This window comes from Giraffa tippelskirchi, chromosome 12 (assembly GCF_054371585.1).
Source record: "Giraffa tippelskirchi isolate mGirTip1 chromosome 12, T2T-mGirTip1v1.2.pri, whole genome shotgun sequence".
Taxonomy (NCBI): domain Eukaryota; kingdom Metazoa; phylum Chordata; class Mammalia; order Artiodactyla; family Giraffidae; genus Giraffa; species Giraffa tippelskirchi.
In genome coordinates, this window is record NC_137286.1 from 25,365,528 (window position 1) to 25,390,101 (window position 24,574).

The window sequence follows — 24,574 nt, forward strand, 5'->3', positions numbered from 1 at the left end:
CATCTCCCTAGATTAGATATGAGGATAATAAAGAAGAATGTTGAGGAGAAAACTGGAAGATCATAGACTCCAAAAATAAATAAGAGGGCTCATTCCTCCCTAAGGCCTAAATCAAAGCTCTGGAGTGATTTTAAAATGTTTTTTAAATGTTTTTTAAAAAATGATTTAATATAGTGAGTTGAGATACATTACATTAGATATAATTAGACCTAGACAGGAAAGGTGGTTCTGAGGAGCTAATGAAATATCATTAAGGTTGAATATAAGATTGTTGATTAGGATAAAGCTAATCCTGATTAAGATAAACAAGATAGGAGTTAGAGATCTTATTTTTTCTTATTTGTATATTTATTTTGAGTGAAGATGTATGCTATCTTGTCTTTACTGTAAAGAAAAAATAAAGTCTATCTTTACATTTCATTAAAATATTCTATCAGGACAATTGTCTTCTCCACTTTATTCTTAGAAAAGACATTTGCCTTTCCTATATTAAGGTAAATGGTTCATTTAAAATTTAATTTACTTGCTGTGTATTTTGCCTTCACAGTAAAGACCTACAAGGCCCTGAGCAGTCTCCCTGCTCCTTCCCTCCTAAAACCACACCCCTCACGACCCCTACACCATGGCCCTCCTTGTACTCTCTGCTCCAGCCACTATGCAGCATAATCACCAATACTCTCTCAGCAATAAAAGATTTTCCATCTCTCATTCCTCCCCACCTTTACCTATTTAGTATCTAATCATTATTTAGATCCCCACTCCATTTTGCTTCCTTGGTGAACACTTGTCCAACCTCCCTGACTAGATCAAGCCAACTGCAATTTCTCCTAATACTCTGGACTTCTTTGCAGCATTTTTTCACAGGTGCAATTTTATCTTTATCTGTGCAAATATTTGATTACATCCCATCTTCCTCAAGCCTCAGGAGGGGACAAATCCTATCTGGTTTGTCTCACTAGCATTTCCCCCAAAACTTATTAGTGTGATTCCTAGCACATGGAAGGCACTCAATGAACATCTACTGCTGCTGCTGCTAAGTCACTTCAGTCGTGTCCGACTCTGTGCGACCCCATAGACGGCAGCCCACCAGGCTCCCCCGGCCCTGGGATTCTCCAGGCGAGAACACTGGAGTGGGGTGCCATTGCCTTCTCCGAATGAACATCTGACAAGTAAATAAATGAATGATTTTCACTTTTTACTGGGATGATTGTTGTTTTATAGACACAACTAATTATCAGTTCTACTCTTGAGATAAGTGAAGATGGATGCAGCATCCTCTCTGTAAAAATTTGATATATAGCTGAAACCTTTTTCTCCAAGAGTAAATATCTCTGTTCTATGAACATAAAAATAATTGGCCACAAGTCATAAGATCATGTACACTGATGCAAAAACAACTTAGATACTTCTGGATCACTTACAGTTCCTTTAATCATCTTCAGGGCTTATTGGTAAGCATCAGTGGGTCATAACATTAATTTATTTTGAACCATTCAATAGAAATAGCATTTAAATATTACATATTGCACGTGTATCAGTTATTCATGCTGATGGCAAAGAATCAAAGTAAATCATACATATATGAAACCATCTAGACTTTGAAATTTAGAGAGTGTTACTGCTATATCAGGACCAAAATTCCCACTGAGGCATGTAAATTTATAAAGTATTTCATATTCTTTATTGCTCCTTTCTCTATACTTCCATAAGACATCATGTTCTATCTCATTTTAGTCCACATTTTTGCTGGTATTATAGTCATGACTGTGTATATTCAGTATCTTTCCTTACCTATAATAGCCTTAGGAGTAGAAATCAAGTTCTGTTCATTGTATACCACCTCCAACACTTTACCCAACCAACAACCACGCACAGTGCTTTGGTAGTTAAAACATAATACATATGTTTTAAACAGAAGAGAGAAGAAAAAAACTAAAGTAAGAAAGAGAAAGAGAAGAGGAAACAGAGGGGGGAAAGAGGAGATGGATAAAAAAGTGGCCTTTCTATTGATGATACCATTTTTCTTGGATCAGGCCATTAGATAATATCAACTATTTGCAGCAGTTATTTCACAAAAACTCAACAATGGTTAAGGTTTCATCACAATATGCCATTATCTATGATTAGATTTTCATTCCTTCTCACTATCTCTCTGCCTCAATTACCTGGCTGAAACATTAATACATGCTTAAATAGTCAACAAGCTGGATGCAGAAGAGAAAAGGAAACAAAGCAGAGGCATGTAAGACACAGAGATGAACACATGGTTTATCAGGCCACAGGCAGCTGCCCGCCTCCAGTGCTGCTGCCTGTGTCAGGACAGAAGTCTGGGACAAGTGGATCCTACCACGCTTTTCATCCTTGCCATTCTTCACTCAGAAGAGAAAATCCTTTGCTGTCTTTTCATTTACCCTTACCCTGCTCTGCTCCCATCTCATTTTCCTCTTGACTTTCCCACCAGCCTTCTCCTCAGAAGTAGGGGCTGCTCGGTTTCCCCTTTCCACTAACCATGAAGTGCACAAGACAGTCTTCACGTCCCCACAGCCCTTCCCAGACTGCTGCTCCTTTACTCTAATTTAAAAACATCCCTGGGACTCATCCTGACTCTCTCTGTGTGGCTCATTACTCTTGGATTTTTCCCACTCTACGGTTGAGGACTGTGGCATCAGGCTCAGGATCTATCTCCTCACCATCCCCAACTGCTTTGGTCAATTTCAATGTATGTAAAAGTAACTCTTCCCATAGGCCAGTTCCTTGGCTTTTTTGATTCTAATAAACAGCAGTCCAATCTCATAACCATATTCTTGCCGTATCTAGGATGTGAATGTAAACATCCATAACTTTGATCGCTTTGCTGTACACCACTCTCTGACCACAATCTCTCTGATTCTCCCAGTGCTTTCTCTTTCCTCTCCCATCCCCACTCACCCTGAACTGTTAATGCATTTACTCTTTCCAGACATGTCTTGAATAATTCTAATCCCTGACCATATATCAGCTCTCTTTCAGCTTCCTGGTTTTTTCCAACATAATCTCAGGGTTTATTATTCCAATCATCCCCTTGCCACTGTTTTCTGACTCAACTCAATTGGACATATTTGTACATATGTTACAAATAACCCCCAAGAAACATAGCACAACAAAAGAAATCTTTACATAACATCTCCCTTTGTCTATGATCTTTTTTTTTTTTTTTCACCTACCTGTCCCAATATCTTGTTAGAATAGTCTGTTCCACATTTTCACCTCGGATTTGTTCTTGAATCCAGTGTAATCTGGTTTCTGTCCTTCAGAATCTGTCCCTCCTCCACAATTATCTATCTCAGAATACACTGTTGTTTACCCAGTGCCTCCTTTCAAAAGCCAGCAACTGCTTATATTCTCCCTTCCCTCCCATTGGTTACCAAATTATGGTGTCATAAGCTAACATTCACTGAACTTATGCTACGTATCAGGGTCTGTGTTAAATTCTTTACATTTACTCCTCTCAAGAATGCTATAGAGTATACAGTACTATCATTATTCTCATTTTATAGAGATGGAAAGTGTAACTAGAGATGACAGGCTAGGCCAACATCCTTCTACATCCGTAACAGCTTCTGGACCCATTCTTTCCTCTCCTTTCCCACGAATACTGCCTTGTTCCAGCTCATCGAGAGGTGCCCCACCTCACTACTTACCCTGGCTGCATTTTTGTGTCTTCCATCCATGCTCCCTACCGCTGTCAAAGACTCCTCTAAATTTCGCAGCTGATTACATCACCCCTTGCTTTTTTTTTTTTCCAAAATTTTTTATTTTATATTGGAGTATAGTTGATTAACAATGCTATGTTGATTTCAGGTGTACAGCAAAGTGATTCAAAGTTATACACATACGTGTATCTATTTTTCAAATCCTTTCCCCATTTAGCTTATTATAAAAGGTTGAGCAGAGTTCCCATGCTATACAGGAGGTTTGTTGGTTATCTATTAATATTTTAAATATAACAATGTACTTCCTTGCTTTAATACCTCCATAGCTGCCCCTCAATGGTCAGACTAAAGCTCAGTGGGCGCACTTATCACACAGGTCTGCTCACAGTCTGGCCCTTGCTGGCCTCCCTGGCATTCTACTCATGCCCCTGCCTCCTCCTTCCACACTCAAGTGGAATTACTTATTGTTCCCTGACACTGTCATGCCGTGGCCACTCCCGGAAGTACACTTTCATCAGATTAATTTTTATTCATTCTTTAAAACTCAGCTCCAGCACAGTCCACCTAGCAAGTCTTTGTGATGCCTGGTGTGGGTGCCCTTCCCCACCACTGTGACTCGCTGTCCTGCTCCCACCACACAGTTATGTGTTCATCCCTCGCACTCAACTATCACCACTTACAAGGTGACCAGGACTGTGATTTTCCGAACTTTGAACTACCAGTGCCACTCATAGTGCCGATCAATACAGAGGGACTCAAATATTTACTTCTCAATCTCTTCTCTCTAATTTAGCTGTCCTGATCTGAACTCAAACATCAAAGGATGTTTTTCAAAATATGTCATACACCTAAGGAAATTTTTTTTATCATCCTCCAAGTGCAACAAATGATGTTTTGATAAATTAACACTCCTAATGAGACAGCATCGATGAATTTATAGTAAAACAGGCATCATTTGCTTGTTTTGATGGGTAAGTCATTTGATTGCCAGCAATTATATTATATGTATGTAGATATTTCAGCACATGTACCATTTACTACATTTCAAAATCTGTTATTTTTAAAGGTATATAGATTTTTGGTTTAAAATGTCTAACAACTACTGGGACACCTTTAAGTAATTTTAAAAATAAGTGCAAAGTCCCTACAAACACTAGTTTATACGTGTATAACCGAGCTAGAAAACCAGTCAGTCAGTTCAGTTGCTCAGTCATGTCCAACTCTTTGCGACCCCCCTCTATTTGCATATAAATCAGTAAGCTTAGTAGTAGATTTCAGGTGTCTTGAGAACCAACATTAAGCAAAGAACAAATTGAATAGTACCATATTGTTTTCACAAAAGCTAATAAACATGGCTTTGTAACACCCTGTTCTTTGAAGTAATCTCCTTTCCTACCATTTGGCTTAACATATATATTCCTACAACCTTCACATATGTATCCATACTTTAAAAAATTAATTACTCAATAATTAATTATCCATGCTCAACATTCTTTATGTGTTTAGTAAAATATGTACAGTGAAACAAAATCATTTTCCCATAAAAAGGCTTGACATTCATTCTTTCCCCCAGCGTGAGTATCAGTACAGTGAATGTAATTGCTGTCGGTTTCCACCGGTGTCCTTCAACCTCAGTCTGTTCTAATTCATTCATCTAGCCTAGCCACAATACTAGCTCCCAGCTTCAAGGCAGCTTCTTAGCCACAGCTAAATTAATAATAGAGTTGAAGGTAGTACTTTCTAAAATTACTTTCAATTTTATTATAATTGGAGATGGATCGAGGATATGCTTGCTTTTTGTGATTTTTCTGCAGTGAATGATACAAATTAAAGTGGACAATAAAACATCCAAACACAGAGCCCCAGCTACTCATTTCTGTGTATAACTTATACATATGTTAAGCCCTAAAGCAAAGACTTTTACTCTGATCATGACTCATACAGCAAGCGTTCCATAATTCCTTGTTCTTTACAGTTGTATGAGAATTGGCAAGCTACTTTTCCATGCCCCTATTCCCTCACTAAAATAAATTGACTTCTGGAGTTTCCTGGAAAGGCTGTAACTTGATTTTTGAATCTGAAAACAATTAATAAAGCACTCAGCAAAAAATCCCAAATAATATTAGTATAAGACAACTTAACTTTGGCAGAACATACACTTCATTGAACTAGAAATGATCTTCCCTTTCAAAACTCCCCTGATTAAACTCAGTAGTACTGAGGTCACTAGAGCTCTACACTGAAAACTAAACTGAATGCCTGGGCCTCACCTCCTTTATCTCTGAATTCTTGACGTGTTTTTATCTCAACACCAAACCCTATTGTTATAGCTACCTGACTCTTTCAAGTTTGAGTGTATTTAGGAAGAGAACTGGATGACATGCCAGATGTTAACCATTTTCAGAATGGTCTGAAAGTAGTATTTCATTAAATCTATGGTCATTGCTATGCTGACTCTACCCCCCACCCAAGTAATCAGCTGTTAAAATGAATAACCTCAAAAAATTACTATCAATCAATTAAATTGAAAGCCACGATGTCCTCAGCCTATAGAAGGATTCAAGGTAGTTTAAACTCACTGCTATTTTCAAAAAGCTTAAAACCAGGAAGAAGCAATAATGAGCAAGTAAAAGTACCATAAAAATTTGTCAGGGAAGACTTCATAGAAAAAGTAGGCTTTGAACTCAAACTTGAAGCTTGGTTAGAAGTGATTGTGATAAATGAGAAGGAAGAAAAAGGGAAGTCCAGGTGAAGGCAACAATGTAATACGAAGTAACACTAAGCATCTACTGTGAAACAGAGATCACACTGAGCACCTTACATGCCTAACATCAGCTATTTCTACAGTCCTGTGAGCTGGTTTCTTTTATAATCCCCATTTTGTAGATAGGGAAGTTGAAACTTAGGTAGCCTGAATATCTTGTTTAAATTCACCCAGCTAGTCAGTGGCACGGAGAAGGCAATGGCACTCCACTCCAGTACTCTTGCCTGGAAAATCCCATGGACGGAGGAGCCTGGTAGGTTGCAGTCCATGGGGTCGCAAAGAGTCGGACACGACTGAGCGACTTCACTTTCACTTTTCACTTTTGTGCATTGGAGAAGGAAATGGCAACCCACTCCAGTGTTCTTGCCTGGAGAATCCCAGGGACAGCAGAGCCTGGTGGGCTGCCGTCATTGGGGTCGCACAGAGTCGGACACGACTGAAGCGACTTAGCAGCAGCAGCAGCAGCAGTCAGTGGCAGGTACCTCAAACTCTAATGCCCTGAACATACAGGTGGAGCTTGGAGGACAATGAAAAAACTAACCCAACTAGTGATGGAGCCTATGTGGAGTAAAAACAGAAAGTGTTTGATGTATGAATTAGATTGTAGAATGCCTTAGAAATAGAAAAGGTCTGAATTTGAAATAAGAGCCAGGGAAGGTCTGTAAGCAAGAGAGCAGTGTTGGTGAAAGACTCAGAGTTGCAGAGACGTGCAGATTGGTTTGACGAGGATGGAGGTACACTTGACTGTGTTCAGTCACATCAGTCGTGTCCAACTCTTTGTAATCCTATGGACAGTAGCCCGCCAGGCTCCTCTATCCATGGGATTCTGCAGGCAAGTATACTGGAGTGGGTTGCCATGCCCTTCTCCAGGGGATCTTCCCAACCCAGGGATTGAACCCATGTCTCTTATAGTCCTTTGGTAATTTGACTTAGTAAACTTTGCTTTACAAGTGATTTAGAACTAAACCACCAAATGTTAGGGGCTTACAAAACCAAATGTTTACTTCTCACTTATGCTACATGTCTGCTAAGGATGGCTGTGAGTGAGTTGTGAGTTTTCTCCATCTGTCTTCATTCCTGGATCCAGGCTTCAGGCTGAAAGAGCAGTGCCTATTTGGACATGCTATTCTTGTGGCAGAGGAAAAGAGTCAGAGAGATGAGAAAGACAGGCAATAGCTCTTAAAATATCTGCTCACTTACTGTTGTCAAAGGGAAGTCACAGAGCCAAGCTCAAGCTCAGTGTCAACGGGGCAGGTTTGCATCCCCCTACACAGGAGGCCTGCAAGTCCCACAGTTCTGAAGCAGGGGTGTATAATCCTCTTACAGGAAAGGGGAGTGAATAGTGGGAAAAATAATGCAATCTACCAGAGGAAGCCTGTGCTCTTTACAGATGCTGTCACTGTAAATTACAGCAACAGATCGAAATGATAAACTTCATAGAAGGCGGTAAAATGTCTTGTTCTCCCCAGATAGAGGGCTCCATCCTAAGGAGAACAACGGCTATTCTAATTCCATATTTTCTGGTAAAAGTCCTATGCTCTATAATTTTATTGTCCTGTGCCTGAAATCTGTCAAAGCTTAAGAAATGAAACAAAGACAGTTTATATGAATTGACAGGGATATGAATCTTTTATACCATTTCATTACAATTAGAATCAAATTAAATTAGAAAAGTAAATGGAGAAAGGACCCAGTTAACATGTGTGTACACCATCTTGATTTTCTATCCTAGATGGTATTATAATTAAAATGATTTTACCTACTGACTCTCTGAGGCTGCTGACCAATAAAATATTCTAACTGTATACAAAACACATGTGATACAAAGAGTGATAGTTAAAAACAAACTGACCTAAGTGTATTTGGGGGCTGTTAAAAAGGAGACAGCAGGCCTAAAATGGAGTTGTTTGTGCTAAACCCCATGTCAGCAAACCAATACTTAATACCTAACCTAACTGGTTTTAATTCCCCCCAGAATTGTAACCTTTAACTAGTCAAGCTGGAATTATCTGGTCAGCACTAACTTGCTATATCCTTTAGGAGGGCAAACTTTCCTGGGACCTTTGCTAAAATTTCCTTTTTCTGTCCCTTCTCTACCTTTAAAGATCCTTCCTCTTCTACACCTTGGTGGAGCTCCTTTCTATTTACTAGAGAGGATGTTGCCCAATTTATTAAATGAATCATTTAATTTAATCAATTTGACATTTACTCAGTTGAATTTTTATCTAACTGTGCTAAACAAGTCACTCACAAATATGCAGATCATTAAACAAATAAAAATGATGTCATGATATCCTTAGGGTGAGTCATTTCCAAGCCTTTCTTTAGAATTTTTTAACCTATAAAACTAAAGTCTGAATCTTAGCTTCACACTGTTTGGTTTTATCACTCAAGTCTCTTGTCCCCACTGATCATTTACAGCTTCCAAGGTCATTCCAAAAGGTCACTGTTTAACTGGTCCAAAGCCTGGTTCGTTGATTCCCTTCCCAGCTCCACATCAAGATTTCCTGTTTGAATTCTTAAACAGAGATGCATATCTCTGCAAATTCACAACTTCATCTGAGCACAAAGTTTGGTGATACTAGAACATTCCCATTAAAGATCAGTTTTGCCTGACATTCCATTAGAAAATGATCTCTTTCCTTTCTTACAATCTTACCAAATCTTTCAAGGAGAGTACAAGTTTTTCCAGAAAACACAACTTGAAAGTCTAAGGAAGACAACATATTGGGATGTGTGGTAGGTATGAAGTACTTAATAAATATTTGTAAATGGATAAATAAATTGATTCATCATTCTAGCAGTTAAACTCCTCCTACATAGCAAAAGCTCCTAAACTTTTACTTAAAGGCATATACAAAGAATTCAGTTTGTTTTTTTTTTTTGTATAAGATGGTCAATAATTATTTGTCATTGTCAATGGTTCATAGCAAAACAGATGTCCCGCTTCCCATCCTCACCTACTTTTCTTAAACAAATGTTTTTAAGTTCTGGGCACACAGGTCAGGGGGAAGGGGAGAATGAATATAATGCTGAAAATTCTAACATTAGAAAAAGAAAGTTGTCTCACTCCCAATCATCTAAAATGCCATTTCCTAAATACCATAGAATGTTATTAGAATTCATAAAGGTCTAAGAAGCTTTCTTTTGTACTATAATGATCTACTACATGTAATCGTGTTTATAGAAGAACATTGACAACCCACAGGATACCACATCTAGGGTATATTGTATTTGCTTTCTGAAGATCTTTACCTAAATTGACAATCAAAATGCTGCAGTAAATTTTTAAATCATTTGAAACATCTCATTTATGTGGCAACTTCTATGGTGTATTCAAAAGGCTACTTTCCAAACAGTAGCTCAAATAGACTTACGAGTTGCAACTTATTGGTGAAATGCTGGAGTGCTGGCTTAATCATAGCTACAAACTTTGACACACTGGAAGAACGCGAATAGAATCCCATCTCTTCATGCTGCAATTACTGCTCTCAGGAGATCAATAAATGTATTTCTCCTAGTTTTGTACAACTGCATAACTGTAATATATAGTGTTTACTAACTCTGTTTTGCTATATTTGTAAAACCTATTTAAAATCTAACCAATCTCAATCTTAAAAAATCATAAACTATTCAATCATGAAATCCAATCATGAAATCATAAACTATTCAAGAAAGCATTCTGAAAAGTGGGAAATTAGTAAATATAAAACCTGTCTTTTTAACATCATGAGTTCATTTGCATAACAACATACATAGGGTGCTCAAAGAATAATTTTCTAAAAATAACATGGTAAACAATAGATGGGATATTTCAAGCACAATGTGAGATTTTAAACATGAGAACAAATCTCTCAAACAGATGAAATGCCATTTGTGGAAAATGAGTCATGGAAAGCATGTTTCTTAATATGAAGTATAAAATATCTTGATCTAATTTAAATTTCTATATAATCTGTGAATTTTTAAAAATTTACCAAAGTTTTTGGAAATAGAAAAAAGACTAGAATGAAATAATATACATAAAAATGTTTAGCCATCCTTACAATTCAATGATAAAGTAGTTATGACTTTATTTCTTTTTTATTGTTTACTGTAGTTTCCAGTTTTCTTTAATGAATATCCATTACTGTTAATAAAAGAAGGAAGAATAAATTGTCTAGAACATTGAAAGAACTAATCCCTTTGAATCAAGAAACTGTTACACAAACTTTATACATTCTGTATGGAAGGGCTTACTTTTTAAATTTGAAGGAATATTGGAGGTATACATTATCAGGTTATAATTTCACTTCGGTTGGGGTTAGTGCTTGCATCTAAGTCCTAGCAGGTGACATTCACTTTCATAAAAATATTTTTTCTCTGGTCCAAAACCATCTTGCTTTCTTCCCTGAACTAAATTATTACAAATAAGTCTTGGAAAATAAAACCAGTGCTGATACCCAACTTCATTGCATTTACAGGTTTTTCATCAAATTCTACAAGTAATGCATCATATTGCTTTCTTTTCCATAATAGCAACATGAGGCAATTTCCATTATATCCTTTTTATAGTTGAAAAAAATCTTTCATTTCTAAATGTTGAACAATACAAAAAGCTGCTTGCTTACATTCTCATCTGGAATCTTATTTCTAATTTCAGTTTAAAGATGGCCTGAAGTAAATTAAATGGGCCTATTAAATAAGATCTTCTAAAAACTCAAGTTTAAAATGAGATTAGATCTTCTATTTTAAAATTAACTTGTTAAATTTTGACAACTTTATTTAATGTGAACAAGAAGAGGCAGTTGAAAACTATAGCCTTGGTTTACACACAGGAGAAGAGAAATTGATATATTAGAGTAATAAATTTCCAGGAATCACAATTAAATGGTCATGATCACCTAGCTATTGGGAAGCAGATTTTTTCCTTCTCATGTAGAGGTCCCAAACTAATACTTTGGTTGGTCAATGTAATATGGCAGAGTATTACCATTCTTAAAAAGACATAATTTCAAGTCACTGAAGTTTGGTTGTGCTTAAGAATCTGAGGTCTAGTCCTTCCAGCTTCCTGATAAATGAATGCTTACAGGCAACTATGTGCACTGGAACATGTCGTAACCTTACATGAATGTTTTCTGATTAGAAAAAAGCTTAAGGTTGCTTTCTGCTACTTATGAAAGAAGCCCACTTACACCCAGGCATCCAGAGACATGGGACTAGGTTAAGAGCTTACTTCTATTGGCTCCTGGGCAAAAAATACGCTGTATGATTTTCACATTGAAAATTTTCACATTTCACATATAAGTATAAAATATATAAATGTAATAAATATAAATATATAAATGCCTTCCTTTTTCATTTCTTTCTCTCTCTTTTTTTCCCCAAGAAACTAGCACTTCAGCAAAGCACATAGTTATGCTGTGCTATGATGCACAATGTTTTCATAGTAATGTGACATGTCTAAATGACAAAACACTGGCTATATACCAAAAATGCAAAGTAGTTTACATCCTTTCCCAAGGAAGAAAAGACTATTATCAATTCCTTTAGCAAGTTTCTTTGTTGTAAAATGGCAGCCAAACAACTTAATACCAAATCTTCACGAAGTTTATGATTGCGCCGAAACAAAAGATTTTAGGTATGGATGACTTTGTTTGTGAGATTGTTCACTACCCATAGCTCTTTCCCTCTTGGCTCAAAGAGGTAAAATTATGAACCTTGAAATTGCCATCTCTCTCTTTTGTTCCTAGAAAAGGAGTGATAGAAGATTTCCTCCCCAAACTGCACATCCCTCCCATTTCTCCAAGAGACCTAAACTGCAGGTAGTCAAGGTTTTTATTTAGAAGACAGCTTATTTATAAATCATGGATGGTAAAGTTCTGGTATTAATTCTCACGTTGGTTTTCTCAACTTAAATATTTTAATAAACTTTATTTTATTTTGACTTTTCACAGGTACTGCTACCCTGTTAGAACACACAGCTGTATGGAATTCTTAAGAGAAATGCGCTATTGTTAAAATTTGAAAGAAAAAAAAATGCCTTTGGGGGGTGTTACTCTTCAGTTGGAGATAAAGGGAAAAACAGAAGAAAGATAGGAAAGAAGGGAGATGTGTATTGTGTTACCTTAAAGGCTTGGTAAATGCACCCAAACCTAGCCATATAAATAGATCCTTTCACTTAAAAAAAAAAAAGGCAAAAACAAACAAAAAATTTCCTTCCTTTTATTATTCCCTCCTTCTTTTTGTTTCCTTTCAGTGGTCCACGTTGAAATTATTTCCTGGAATCAATCAGCCAGCCCTAATTCTAATAGAAGACTTTAGAGAGGTTTGCGTCTAATAACAGCTCTGTGGAGGCCCTTGAAACTCTAATAAAGACCCATCAACCCATCAGAAGAACATGTAATTTTATGTTCATTACTTTGTGGTGCCCGGTTGTAGAATTTGGATGGTTGCACCTCAATTAAAAGTTGCATTAAAGTTAATATCATTTAAATAAAAACTTCAATAAAAAGTTAAAGTTCTATTCTTAATGGCATTAATACCCTCTTAATGACCGCTATGGTCATTACCACCAGATAACTGACCTCCTTGACCCTTTCCTCAGTGAGACACCTTCCTGTAACACAGTCAATGATTTAGCAGTAATGAGTACTCTCTGGGAGATTATCGTGTAACCAAGCACCTTGACTTACCATTCCCTTATCTCCATCCTTCAACAAATTTTGTGTTTTTCCATTACAGGTTTTTCTTTTGCTAAAAGAGAAAGCTCCTCAGGCTCCACACCAACCCGTCCACTTTCCTTTGCCCTGCAGAGGTTCACCATATAATTCTTAAAACCTCAAATACAATTAAAATAGTGTAAATTAGAGGCAGTCTACTATTCGTGAGCAGTGACTGCTGCCTGTTAAGAACCTTAATCTCTACGATTTGAGACCACTCTAAAGAAGGGGAAAAAAAAGAGAAAGCTTAGAAAGGAGTTAAATGTGGCTTTCTAAGTCTCTTTCCAACTGGGCTTTGCAAATGGTGTTAAACTGGAAAATGTGGGAGACAAAAAAGAAGAAAAGTCCAAAAGGGTGATTTTAACAAGAGAGACTTCCACAAATCCTTTAAGAACTTCATTTCCTGTTTTCCTGTTTCCAGAGACTGCCATTAACTCTGGGTTGTGCCAAAGAAGAAAAGGGAAGGGACACTAACCCAATTTTCTGTTAAAATAATGTCCTAGTAGGTTCAGCAACTGAGATGACTGAGAAATTGTCATTTCATAATGTAAGTTATTTTGGGGGCACTGTTTAAGAAAAAATAATACGTTCCTTATAATGCTCTGAAACTTTATACCTTAATTAAGAATGGATCAAATTGGTAGAAAATAAATTCAGTTTTTGTGGCAACTCAAACTCACAAACTAGAAAACTAAAATAATACCAAACACGGATTACTAAATAATTAATTTTATTACAAGTCAAATTGGTCCTCAAATTGAGGTTAAGCAGTGCTTATGAGATACTCCTAGTTCAAAGTTCATTTATTTCGCTTCTCTGATTTTCACATTAAATTTTTACCATAGCAGGAGATTATTCAAAGAATAAAGGCCAGATCATCTTTGATTCCTCAGAGGACAGATCAAGACGAAGTAAGTATCTGATGGTACTTTCAGATATAAGCAAAAGAATTTATTAACAAGGATTTTTCTACTAACATACAGTGTTGCTCTGAAGAGATATTTAATTCCTTTTTTGGTATGATTCTGTCTAAATAAGGTCTATTTTCATGTCCATAAAACCTGGAAAAAGGCAGGGAGATTGAATAAAACTTCAGCTGATATCAATCTAATAGTTCAGTGATTCTCAATTAGTTCAAGATAAAAAAAAAAAGGAAAGAGAAAAAAAAGAATATTGTTCATCTATTCACCAACAAAGCATTACCTATCATACACTGTGCAAAAAAACAAAGATGGTAAGAAAACAAAGATGAAAGAGCTATAGTTCCTGCCCTTGAGGAGTTTATAGTCTAATAAACAATAATAAGATAGAATGGAATATATGAGAAATCACACAGAAGTAACATGTTGAAGGAATGTAGTTGATACAATTAATTTTGACTGAAGGAGAATTGTTTAGTCACCAAGTTGTGTCCGATTCTTTTGCAACCCCATGGAATGTAGCCTGCCAGGCTCCTCCGTCCATGGGATTTCCCGGGCAAGAATACTTGAGTGGGTTGCCATTTCCTTCTCCAGGGGATCTTCCTGACCCAAGGATTGAACCCGCATCTCCTGCATCAGCAGGTGGATTCTTTACCTGAGCCACCAGGGAAGCCCCGAGGGAGAATTAGGAAGAGCCTAATGGATGAAGCAGTATTTGAGCTGAACTTTCGAGAAACAGAGTCTGAATTGATGGAAAGCAAAGAAGAACACTCTTAAGGAAATAGCCTTGGACCTATAGTTGAGTGTGGTGCTGGAAAAGCAGGACTGAGGTATGGTCAAAGCAACAGAACCAGGGGCCAATAAGCCTGGAAGAGTGATTTGGGAATGTGCTGTGCTGTGTGCTGTGCTTAGTCGCTCAGTCTTGTCCGATTCGTTGCGACTCCATGGACTGCAGCCTGCCAGGCTCCTCTGTCCATGGGAATACTCCAGGCGAGAATACTGGAGTGGATTGCCATGCCTGTCCTCCAGGGGATTTGGGGCTGGGTCACAGATAATTCTGAATACCTTGTTAAGGAGTTCAGGTTTACATGTGGCAAGGCTTTTGAGCTGAAGTTTGATGTGATCCAACATGTATTTTAGGACGATGACAATGGAGGTAGAGTACATAGAAGTAAATTTGAGACTGAGAGTTCATTAAAAGTCAATATTACTCATCCCCAGCACTGGGTGGGGAGACTTGGAGTACCATGGGCACCACCAACATTAATTATATAATTATAGGCAAGCAAGTCAAGATATCCTTAAGACCTTATATGTAAAATACAAATTACTTGCAATTCACTGATTCAATCTGTGGGAAATTAGATTTCAAGACCAGTTTGGTTGTACAAAGAGGCCCAGGCCAAGGATAGTAACTGGGTATAAAAAGGAGATGGGACATAACAGAAAAACATCTCTATGGCTCAACCAAATGTGAGTGTGTCCACTGATTTGTAAATAAACAAATTGCCTTGATCCAAATTAAACATATACCTGGCTGGTATTGTAATGGACTTTCCATTTCGTCCTTACTGGTCTCTGTACATATTAGACCAAAGTCAGGACCATGTAGGGCCAGGCCCACTAAATAACACCTGGAATGACCCCTGAAGGGCTGGTGAAATATCATCCCTTTGGTTGAAATAGGGCTTAACTTGTGTCTTTCCAGCAGATGCCAGGATCAAGAGGAGTAATGGTCTATATTCTGCATGAAGTAGGGGCTTGGGTATGACCACATGTGAGGCTTCCATAGACCAACAAGAAAAACTATCAAGAAAACATTTTTACTACGCTGAAAGAAAATGGAGCAAGAAGGGTTATTTTTTTTTTTTTTTTTTGTAAAATATATTGTTCTTCCAGGCTGCAGTGAAATAGTTTCTATTTAATTGCATAGAAATCCTAAGAAGGTTACAGCAGTGAAACATTAAAATTCTAAGGGCAACTAATAACATTAAAACTTTATAGCCCCAGATAGAATAATTTAGACAAAAACAACATGAACATATGTTTTGTGTAATAATAACAAACATTTATAGCTGTCAAGAGAGAAAAACACAGGTTTATGCACACCTTAATGGTGTGCATGGGTGAGCATGAGTATATTTAAAACATAATATATTACAAAAGTGACAGCAGGCATGGCTCTTCTGGGTACTATGTTAAATCAATGAATAAATTACCAAAAGTGAGCTGTGGCTGTTTGGATGTGTAATTGAGCTTAACGTATGTAGTGTTATTTCAAAAGAAACTGTTCAAGGAGTTTGGAGCCCAATCCACTCTGCATCTATCCTAGGCAGTTTACAAATAGCAATAAATGAAACTGTTTCACAGTAGGAAGGAAGTTTAGTTATATACATTACTTAAATGGAGGAAAAGTTAATTTTAATATGCTTTGCAGGAATTGAAAACAAACTTATAATAATTTTCTTATGTTCACCAAATTGGAAATTGAAATGTAATATTTGAATTTAAATTTATTTTAATTATTCACTGTATGACTCACAAAATCACTAGAAATTATCTGTTCAATGTAAAACAAATACATATACAACCTTTCATAAATATATGTTTATTATTCTACTTGTTTTAATTACACCATTTGAATGCCACACTTTTTCAAAAAAATTATTAGACTACAGAATGTGAAATAAATTTTAAGCTTGTTTGTGCCAACAAGTTAATGGCAATTGGTAATAACTGTGCTGCAGACAAAGCCATTAATGTGATTTTTAGAATAAAAATAACTTCTCATAATTTTCTTTCTAATTATAAGGTTGTTTGTCTTACTTAGTACTCTACTACAGTTTTATGAAACTGAGAAACAGGTATGTTCTTTTATTTTTACCTGCTTGTTTTTTTCGGGACTTACCCATCTCATATTTTTGTGTAATATATAAAATGCTGTGACCCTTTTACATAGAAAAAGTGAAACAAAATTCCCTAAGAATTAAGTCCTGAACCTTCTGAATTACAGATCTTGCCAAGTAGCCAAAAGGGCCACTCTATAACTGTAATTTCTTTTTTAGGAACAACAACTTTAAGCAATTTAAAACGTTATGATAGGTTTAGGCAACAAGCATGCTGACTCATTTTTCATTTCTTTTCTGTTAATAAGGTCCTTATGCAGGATGCAGGTATGTCATGTGTTTTATGAAAAGGAGCCTATTTTTCTTGAACAGCATATTTTCATCTGTTCTGTTAGTCCTGTGCTCTGTCGCCATTTATGGCCTAAACCTAACCACCTAACAGAAGTATCTTCCAATGCTCTCTGCAACTGTATGGGCCCCTGGACTCATAAAACCCAAAGACTTGCTTTTCATTTGCACTAGATGAAACAGCTGCTTACTAGCACTGAAAAGAACTAAAATGAGCTTGTACTTAAACATAGTTTTATTGGAAAATCACAATACAACTATTTACATCAACTACACCTCAGTTTAAAAGGGGGCATTATCACTTGGTAGGAGTTTGTCCCTTGGCACTTTCAACACCACTTCTTCTCACATTGCCACAGTTAAGTCATTTTGCCACTCTACTCTCTCCCAAGTTTGCACAAACCAACCAATTTACTGACTCTGCCAGGCACTAATCCCCCAGGGTTTCCATGCTTCTAAGAGCAGATGCTGATTAACACAGTCAGGGCAGTCAGTTGTAGACAGACAGTGAAACCCACTTACTGCTCCCTGCTTGTTAGGAGACCAAGATACAGAAATTACTAGGACAGGAAATACTGTTTTATGAGTTGGGAGTTTAAAGACCAGGCCATATATGCTGAAATAGGTAAACCTATTTGAAAAAAGCTTCCTTATCTTATCCTCTTTCGAGTCTTCTCTGTCTGTAACTGTGGTCAGAGTTCTCTCATCTTCAGGGACTAATCTCACTGAGGCAAGGCTGGTAGGTAAAGCAACAAGAATCAAATACTTTGCAGAAAGAAATTTACTGAGGCTCCTAAGAGCAAGGCCAGAAGAGCCAGAGCCTTTCCCTGACTGCACTCATTTTTAAGTAAGCTATTTTCCTTTCCTGATTTAAACTGAGTCCTACAGAATTAATGGCAAAGAGTCATGGGATGTGGGAAGGGAAAAGAGATCAGCAGCTAAATTAGTGCTCAATGCCAACTGGTATGTTTTAAATGTTACCCTATGAATACTAGACCTACCAAGAGTAAGTAATGAATGTAAGTCACAGAAACAATTTACTATAGAGGTCTAAATACATATGAATAAAATCTTAAACCTCAAAGACCCCTGAAAAAATATCATACTAGTTATTCCCAATAATAACAAACATAAAATCATAATTCAGGAGTTCAGATCCTAAATCACTAAACTCAGGATCTAGTCACCTAAGAGTATAATGCTACAGTTCAAAAAGTATGAAGATATCACATACTGAGTCTGTGGGGTCTATAGGATCTGTATTTTTGCACTGAAGAGAAATTCCAGGAATTCCAGAAATTCCAGGATGGTGTGTGGAAGGCATGGCTGTGCTAGGACTGATTCTTCTGGCACCTTAACAGGTCCTACCGCCACTACCTACCTGTGGTACCACCCAGGGTCCCTACTGTGATGCATCTGGCTCTGAGGATTGGTGCCTCAAAGTGGCTATTTTCAGATTAGAAGTACTGTTTTTCCTTTTCACATCCATTTCTTCCGACTCCAGTCGTGGATTCAGTCCTTGCTTCAGACTGTGTCTTTGGTTCTCATGCTCGACTTCTCCCTGAATGAGGTGATTCTCCTCCATTCCATGTCCCACTCACGGCTCCTCGCTGTAACCCAGTGATGTCCCAGCCCCCACACACTCACCATTGCAAGAGAAAAGGGAGTTAGACTCCTACCCTGGCTGAAACTATAAGAGATTGGGAATGTACGAAATATCTCTGCTCTTAGCTATGTACAACTGGTCAACCATCCAACTCTGACGGTACTTCCATGTCTATCATCTGACCACATCAACAACCTTGTGAGGGAGGGAGGCAGCATTATTGCACCTTCTTGGCAGATGATCACACAGGTGCAGAGAAGGGATTCTCTGACTTATGATCCCTGGGGACAGAACCTCCCGTTTGTCTATAGTGTGTGGATATACGGACTTATGTTAAGCCTCAGATTTCTAATTCTGAAATATATCTATTTGTCTCCGTCATTATTTCTAGTCTCAATGTCAGTTCTTCTCTGCTTATGAAAATAATTGATAGCATTAGTCTCAGGAAAAAAATACCTACTAAATTTATTTGGGCTTTTTCCTTCCAAAGCATATTAATCACTATATTATCACTACTGTATCATGGGATATACTCTTAATACAGTTTGCCTGAAATATAAACTTTACCAAATCATCATACCTTTTCTTCATCCAAAACTAAAGGTATTCACAAAATTATGAAGCACTAAATAACCAAAATGAAGTAACAGAAACTAAACAGCTTAACAGAATGGTACATTCTCTCCTTCATCAACTTTTGTAACTCAGATTAATTAAACTTAATTGAATTCTCAAACATACTCTAGAAAAGAATGATAATCTTATAGAAATTATAAGAAACAGAAAAATACATACAAAAAGAGGTATACTTTACTGAAATTACATGTTTCATTGTCCTCCCTGGGAGCAAAATAACAATTATTTAAATGAAAATTTAAAATTACAATATTATTATATTTATTAGTGTATGTTTAGGATGTCAGTGAGCTAGCTAACTCATAAATAACTGTTTAAAATGTCAAGAAAAGGCAAATTTCCAAACACAGACATAAGTTGCTTTGTGTTTCCTTTTTTTAAAATTATAAAGTGCAGCTATAAAATATTTTGAATTAAAAAGATATTTCACTTTAGTTTTATATAACTGGCCTAGATTCTATCATATCAATTAAATTTAATCAATTTAATCTACATAACCTCAGAGGATATAGATCAGTTTACAAAGCTGGTACAAATATTTAAGGCACTAACAAATAATCTAAAGAATAACCACATAATTGAAGGATTTTGATTTCTGTTGTAAATTTTTTGTTCATTAACAAGCATTTTTAAGAGTAATCTTTAAGAGACATAGGCTGAGCACCACAGTGTACAGAACAATGAATGAGAAATAGTTCCCCACCTTCAGAGAGCAAACAGCCTGAAGAACATCTTTAATATAAAACTCAAAAACATAATGTGATATGTACTATAATTGAGGTACAAATGCTATGGGAACATGCAGAAAATTGAGTCATTTGACTAAGAGAGTTATTGGGTGGGAGTAGAAAGGATTGAACAGGTAGAGATGGGAAAGATGTAAGAAGCAGAATGAGAAGAGCACAGAAAAAAAGGACAAACTGAGCAGTTTTGGAGACTAGAAGTAGTCCTGTGTAACTCCAGCAAAGGAAGACAGGCTCAAAGGAACAATGCTGAAAAGGATAGAACTTGACAGGCAGCAATGGAAAACCACAGAAGCATCCTGGATAGGAGAGTCACAGTGCAAATGAAAAAACAGCACTGACAAGAAGTTCAAACTGAGAGGCTAGTTTCAGAACTTTGTCCGGTGGAAGCTGTGAGCTCTGCAGAGGTTGGGGACAGTGAGGGCTATACAAGGTCTAGATGGTAGCAAGCAGGGGACGGAGCCTCCGGGTTCTGAGTCAATCAGGAAATTTCACTTGGTTTTCTGTTTTGTACGGGATTATGAATAACATTTAGTTTGAAAATGTTTCCATTAAAACAACCCACTAATTAAGATTAAACGTTTTATTTATAAATTAGGGAACTGAGACTCAGAGATTGTTTTATTTGGTAACCAAAATCATGCATGAACACCAGTGAACCTTATTTCAATAGAGTGACTGTTGCTAAAGTTATCACAGAGCAAAGAGTTGAAAAGTAAGAGGTTAAAAAAAAGATGATAGTTTAACAGTATCAGAAGTAGTATAAGGGAAGAAGTAAAAGAAAGTATTTTGAGAAGTAATAGGTAGAGAAAGATTCAAACAGTATAATAGAACAGTAGTCTATAATTATTCATTTAAACAGTGAATTTGTTGCCTAGGGTGCTTGTGTTCCCAATAAGAGAAAATTCCAACTCCACTAACAGAAGAAGGCTGGAAAAAGAGGGAAATATTAAAAATGCTGAAGGTAGGATGGGTCCAGGCTTAGTTAATGCAGCTGTTCAATGATCTAAGGAATCCATCTTTCCCCTTTGTCATCTTTGGCACATAAGTCTGTCCTCAACTAGCTCTATTCCCAGTGACAAAACTATACAGGTCAGCTTCTTGTCCTTTTGAAAGTATCCAGAACTGTTAAAGGGAATCTTTTCCTCCTGTTTGTCTCTTTCCATAAGGAAGAAAACCTAGGCAGAGACTTCTCTTCATATGTCACTGGTCAGAAGGGCATAAATTGACTGTGCCTCAACCAATCATTACCATGGCAAGGGTGGCCCTTGTGGTTATCTGGTAACTCATCATGGTTAATTGCCTGGGCTGGAGAATGGGGTCCATTGGAGAAGGAAATGGCAACCTATTCCAGTATGCTTGCCTGGAGAATTCCATGGACAGAGGAGCCTGGCAGGCTACAGTCCATGGGGTTGCAAAGAGTTGGACATGACTGAGTGACGAACACTTTCACTGTCACTTTTCCACTTCGCCCACCTAGTATGGAAGAAGGTGGGTATGTAGACAAAATATGTTATTCTGTTAGGAAACAAGATGAGGAAAATGGCTGTTGGTTAGGCAGTTCACATGCCTACAAATGAAGCTTAATAACCATTGTTTGATGCTGTTGTTGATGATTATACCGTTAGTACAATATCCCCAAACCATTTCCCTTTTAGGAGAACACATGTGCCCATACTTCCTAATATCCAATTTCACCAGTTATAGGAAGAAAGAGAGAGAACTATTGATTGCCTAGGAAAAGTACACACAACAGGAGTTTCTATTTCAAAGTATTCATTGAAAGAGGATGTTGTAAGACAACAACTACTTAAAATGCAAGATTTCCAAAGAAATTCTATCTTCAAACTCTTTCACCTGATTTCCCTTTTGTGTATTAGTCAAAAGAGAATAGTCATTAAGCTTTTTGTATACAACTAAGACTAAAAGAATCTGCAGATAATGACAGAAGATGTTATTTGTCAAAGCTGTGAAGCAGGAATACAACTGAAAACTACTTCACAATTAGATAGAACACAGAAGTAATTACAAAGGAAGAAAAAACACTCAGTACATCAAATTTACTTTTATCCACTGATATCTTTGTTCACATCACTGTTCTCTTTGTTCTATATTACACAGTTAATAATTCTTAGCCTTCACCCCCCAAAAATGGGGGAAATGTTTCAATTACTGATTAACAGTAATGGTTATAAAATTCTCAATTATTAGGAAATGAGATGATTTGCTTTCATTCTAAAATGCCACATTAGCACTACTTAATGCCAATTTGAAAAATACATTTTGTTTTCTGTTGTCATGTTAATCTAATTTACTTGGAAGAAAAACTTGTGACACAATAATTTCATTCATGAGGACGTGTAGTATGATCCAGAAAGCTGCTAATTTATAAATATGTAATTCTCAGAAGAGTTTGTGAAGAGGAGAAACAATGTGTGATCAAAAGGGGGGTTCAGTATAAAACACTTGCTAAGTACACAAGATTGCCGGGAGAAATATCAATAACCTCAGATATGCAGATGACACCACCTTTATGGCAGAAAGTGAAGAAGAACTAAAGAGCGTCTTGATGAAAGTGAAAGAGGAGAGTGAAAAAGTTGGCTTAAAGCTCAACGTTCAGAAAACTAAGATCATGGCATCTGGTCCCATCACTTCATGGCAAATAGATGGGGAAACAGTGGCTGACTTTATTTTTTGGGGCTCCAAAATCACTGCTGATGGTGATTGCAGCCATGAAATTAAAAGACGCTTACTCCTTGGAAGGAAGGTTATGGCCAAACTAGATAGAATATTTAAAAGCAGAGACATTACTTTGCCAACAAAAGTCCGTCTAGTCAAGGCTATGGTTTTTCCAGTGGTCATGTATGGATGTGAGAGTTGGACGGTGAAGAAAGCTGAGCGCCGAAGAATTGATGCTTTTGAACTGTGGTGTTGGAGAAGACTCTTGAGAGTCCCTTGGACTGCAAGGAGATCCAACCAGTCCATCCTAAACGAGATCAGTCCTGGGTGTTCATTGGAAGGACTGATGTTGAAGCTGAAACTCCAATACTTTGGCCACCTCATGCGAAGAGTTGACTCATTGGAAAAGACCCTAATGCTGGGTAGGATTGGGGGCAGGAGGAGAAGGGGACGACAGAGGATGAGATGGTTGGATGGCATCACTGACTCGATGGACATGGGTTTGGGTAGACTCTGGGAGTTGGTGATGGACAGGGAGGCCTGGCGTGCTGCAATTCATGAGGTTGCAAAGAGTCGGACACGACTGAGCAACTGAACTGAACTGAACTGAAGTACACAAGAGGTCAAGTTCCGGAACCTCTGAAGTCTTGGGTAATGGGGTAAATTCCAACACATTAAGCTGGCTGGCATTATCCTATAAGAGTCAATATCACTGATACTACTGAGCTCGCTCAGCACTAGAATCATGAGTTTATATCATGTAGTTGTTGTTTTTAGATAGGAAAACACTTCAGTGTTCTTGCCTCGAGAACCCCATTACCCCAGAAATGTCCAATATTCTACTGGGGAAGAGTGGAGAAACAGCTCCAGAAAGAATGAAGCAGCTGGGCCAAAGTAGAAACAATGCTCAGTTATGGATGTGTCTGATGGTGAAAGTAATGTCCAAAGCTGTAAAGAATAATATTGCATAGCAACGGGCAATGTTAGGTCTATGAATCAAGATATTTAAGGTCAAAGACTAACACAGTTTTTCCAAGAAAATACACTGGTCATAGCAAACACAACAATGCAAGAGATGATGCAAGAGATGACTCTTCCAACAACACAAGAGATAACTCTACACATGGACACCACCAGTTGGTCAATACTGAAATCAGATGGATTATATTCTTTGCAGTCGAAGATGGAGTTCCATACTGTTAGCAAAAACAAGACCAGGAGCTGACTGTGGCTTAGATCATAAACTCCTTATTGCCAAATTCAGACTTAAATTGAAGAAAGTACGGAAAACAACTAGGCCATTCAGGTATGACCTAAATCAAATCCCTTAAGATTATACAGTGGAAGTGACAAATAGATTCAAGGGATTAGATCTGATAGACAGAGTGCCTGAAGAACTATGGACGGAGGTTCATAACACTGTACAGCAGGCAGTGATCAATACCATTCCCAAGAAAAAGAAATACAAAAAGGCAAAATGGTTGTCTGAGGAGGCTTTACAAACAGCTGAGAAAAGAAGAGAAGAAAAAGGCAAAGGAGAAAGGGAAAGATATACCCATCTGAATGCAGAATTCCAAAGAATAGCAAGGAGAGATAAGAAAGCCTTCTTAAGTGAACAAGGCAAAGAAATGGAGGAAAA

At 37.3% G+C, this 24,574-nt stretch overlaps 1 protein-coding gene and 1 long non-coding RNA gene across 6 annotated transcripts in view; both read right to left on the reverse strand.

Moving 5' to 3' along the window:
* The window catches only part of AKAP6 (A-kinase anchoring protein 6), a 571,209-nt gene that overhangs the window by 184,157 nt on the left and 362,478 nt on the right, over positions 1–24,574 (reverse strand). The gene's annotated exons all lie outside the window — the stretch shown is intronic.
* LOC145528862 (uncharacterized) lies at positions 3,770–10,256 on the reverse strand. Its single transcript, XR_014070747.1, has 2 exons — positions 7,215–10,256; positions 3,770–4,897 (listed from the first exon to the last, which is right to left on the reverse strand). It is a non-coding gene; the product is annotated as an uncharacterized LOC145528862 (long non-coding RNA).